Source organism: Mandrillus leucophaeus, unplaced genomic scaffold, assembly GCF_000951045.1.
Source record: "Mandrillus leucophaeus isolate KB7577 unplaced genomic scaffold, Mleu.le_1.0 Scaffold48, whole genome shotgun sequence".
NCBI lineage: Eukaryota > Metazoa > Chordata > Mammalia > Primates > Cercopithecidae > Mandrillus > Mandrillus leucophaeus.
In genome coordinates, this window is record NW_012105142.1 from 722,302 (window position 1) to 726,170 (window position 3,869).

Below are 3,869 nucleotides of genomic sequence, written 5' to 3' on the forward strand. Positions count from 1 at the left end.
GATGGGGTCTTGCTATGTTGCCCAAGCTGGTCTTAAACTTCTAGCTTCAAGCAATACTCCTGCTGGGCCTCCCAAAGTGTTGGGATGATAGGTATGAGCCACCGCGCCTGGTCTGGGAAGGTAATTTATTCTGGAGCCACACAGCCTCCCACCCAGGTAATGAGAGCCCTGGCTTTGAGCTAAAGTAGAGCCCCTGCCCCCTGCTGCCACCAAGAAACATACCAGGAGGCCATGGTTCTGTCCTGTGTGTGTGAGATGAGTGCCACCTCCTCAGGAAAATCACCCCAGCCACTCAGGACCATTCAGTCCCAGGCATGCTGGAGGGACTTGGGGACATTGGGCTACAAAGAACTCTAACCGTGGGACTCAGGGGTGGCACCCTACAGCATCTCCTTTTCAGAGCCCCTCGCGGTGAAGTCCCGCCCTGTTTCAGGTGGGAAGGAGGCCCCAGTACTGGTTCTCAGTCACGTGTAGAAGTTCTACATGGGATCTTGGATTGCCAGACGGAAGGGTGAGATAGAAAGTCACAGTTCTTTTATGACTCTGTAAGCTTGTTCAACAGTTGAATCATTGTCATTTAATTTTATTTTACAAGCGGTAGAAAGACTCGCCGGGATTGAAAACTGTGTATCATCTCCCTAGGAGATGACCTAACAAATAACTGTGATGCTATTTCAAAGGCATTTACGGCCACTCTGCAGCCTCCTGTAGACAGGCTGACAGGTGGTGGCAGCCCAGCGTGGCTGTGCGGGGGAAGGGGTGCTCGTCAGCAGGAACGCAGCTGCCGCCATCATGACCCAGAGAACCACTGTTGACATCCCTGTCTTTCTGCCTTTTATGCAAACGTTTTATTCTTTTGAGAAGTGTCCACTTTTGTCCTTACGTTTCTGCTTTAAGTTTTTCACACAGTGCAAACGTACTTTGCAAGTGTGGGGACTCCTGGATGGCATTGTGACCAGGGCAAGGGCAGGCGTCCCACAGACCCTCTCTTCTGCCCAGCCTCCTGCTGGGTGCCATAGGAAATGGGCAGAGAAGCCACGAGTCCAGCATGCCAAGGAGGGAGGGGCAGGCAAGGCAGAGAGGCACCCAGGGTGCTTGTGAGGTTCCAGGAAAGGACAGAAACATTGGCGAGCTTCTGGGAGGAACTGGCACGCCCTGGCCCTTGCAGAGTGGACAGGGTTTCAGAAGCTACAGAAGGGCGGAGAGGGCCCTCGGGAGCCCAGCAGGCACTCAGAGCAGCAGGAGGGGGTTTGGCCAGAGGTCGGGCAGGAAATGAGGCCGGACTGCACGGAGAACTGGGTCTGCTGCAGGGGCTCCTCCCTTCACCCTGCAAGTGTCTGGTCTGAGCAGGGAACCCTTCTCTTTCTTGGTCCTGTGAGGTTTCATACGGCACTGGAAGATTCCTGGTCAAGCAGCTGTAGAACATGACCCAGGCACTCGAGTTAGCCTTGCTGGCTTTGCCAGTTTTTAAAAGCAGCCCTGGGCAAGATGATGGCGCCTATGGTTTCAGCTACTCAGAAGGCCAAGGTGGGAGGATCCCTTGAGCCCGGGAGGTTGAGGCTGCAGTGAGCCATGATCATGCCACTGCACTCCAGCCTGGGCAACCGGGTGAGACCCTGTCTCAAAAATAATAAAATGAAAAGTGAAAGCAGCCCTGGGGAAATGGAGACAGTGGACAGAGCAGGCTGGGGCACCAGGTGTGCATGTGGGTGTGAATCTGTCACGAGAGCTGTCCTGAATGCCCTTAGTGCCCCTGAACTGTATGCTGGAAAACAGTGACAAAGTGAATTTTGTTATACAGACAATTAAAAAAGAAAGAACACCCAGGCCTGCTTCCTGAGAGTCTGTGTCATTTGACTTTCCCACCACCAAGCTCTGCGCGAGTTCCAGTTGCTCCGCACCCTCATCAGCGCTTGCTGGTGGTGTCAGTAACTGCGCTGGGAGGAAAGAGATTTAAGGCCAAGGGTGGCCTAGCGTTTGGCCTCTGGAGCGCAGCTGTCACTGGCTCCTCACTCCCTCCCCTACCTGTATCGTCGGCGGGAGTGAAAGGCACAGTCCCAGTGTGTGTGGCTCAGGAGAGCCCTCCCTGGGCCCAGGCGGCTCTTCCAGCAGGGAGGGCCTGAGCCGGATACAGATCCCACAGCAGAAGCCTGAGCCTCTTGGGATGGAGCTGGGCTGACATCTGAATTCTCGAGTAAGACTGGAAACATCATCCACTCACAACGTGGCTGGACGGCATGGGGAGGGCTCCGTGTGCCCAGGTTTGTGGCACCTCGCTGCTGGGTCACAGCTGAGCGGGGGGCCACAGCTAAGGAGTGGCTGCAACCAGGAGTGGGAGAGGGGAATGGGTGCAGCTCACTGGGTCTCTCTCTTGGTTTTCTCAAGGTGTGAGTCCATGGCCCCAAAGCTGGGCAGGAAATCTGCTGCCCTCCCAGCCTCCCAGGCTCGGCATTTTTTTTTTTTTTTTTAATTGAGACAGAGTCTCACTCTGTCACCCAGGCTGTAGTGCAGTGGAGAGATCTCGGCTCACTGCAACCTCCGCCTCCTAGGTTCAAACAATTCTTCCACCTCAGCCTCTGGAATAGCTGGGATTACAGGGTGTGTCTCACCGTGCTCATCTAATTTTTTTATTTTTACTACAGACAGGGTTTTGCCACGTCGGCCAGGCTGGTCTCAAACTCCTGACCTCAAGTGATCCGCCCACCTCGGCCTCCCAAAGTGCTAGGATTACAGGCATGAGCCACCGTGCCTGGCCTCAGGCTCGGCTCTTTTCCTCATTTTTGGCTAGGGGTGGGCTGGGTGGGAAGGTGTTGGGGGGAGAGGAGAAGGGTGGCTTTTGAAGCTGATATTCACCTGCAGGGCCCTGCTTGGCTGCTTTGCAGACCCAATGTCTGCAAACAACAGGACAGAGGTAGTGAGGACCCAGGCTGGGCTACGGAGACTTCAAACCTACAGAGTGCATGAGGCTGCTTCCTGGAACTGGGCATGCCACCTGCTGCTGAGGACCCAGGCTGGCTCCCCGCGTCTGTGCTGGGTGCTCTGGGCCCCCATCCCCTTGTTTCCCAGTCCACCTGTGTATCAGCACTCTACAGAGGGTATAGATGAGACAGGAAGAGTGCACTGAGGTGAGAGCATTGCCGCCTCGGATCATCAGGAGCCTGGAGCATCTATTTCACCTGGTCAGGAGGGTCCTGGGTATTTCATTAAACAATAATTCTTTGAAAGTGAAGGGTCTGTGTGTAGTATATGTAGCATACCAGGGCTGGGTTGCAAGCAACAGAAACTATACTGCCCCATGTTAAGGGAAAGAAGGAAATATTTTGGAAATGTACACTCAGTGGCTTCTACCATGTTTTGAGAAGGACAGAAGCCAGAATAGCCTTTGGGCGGGGGTCTCAGTAGTTGAACACCATCAGCCTACCCTGTGCTTCACTCAGGTAGCAAATCCTGAGACAATGGCCTCTTGGCTGACCTGATGTCCTGAGCCCTCCTCCCGTGTGGCCAGAGAAGTGAGGTCCTTTGGTTGGTAGCCCACCAGTGTCCCACAGAAAGGGACAGTTTCCCCAAGTTGTGGATGCTGGGCAGACAGAAACAAGATTACAAAAACTGGTAACTCCCTATGTTAGAGTCCATCTGTCACCCAGACTGGAGTCCAGTGGCATGATCATAGCTCACTGCAGCCTTGAACTCCTGGACTCAAGCAGTCCTTCCACCCCAGCCTCCAAGAGTAGCTGGGACTAGAGGTGCACACCATCATGCCTGGATAATATTTTTAAATTCTTTTCATAAAGACAGGCTTGCTGTCTCAAACTCCTGGCCTGGGCTGGTCTCAAACTCCTGGCCTCAAGCAATCCCCCTGTCTCAGCCTC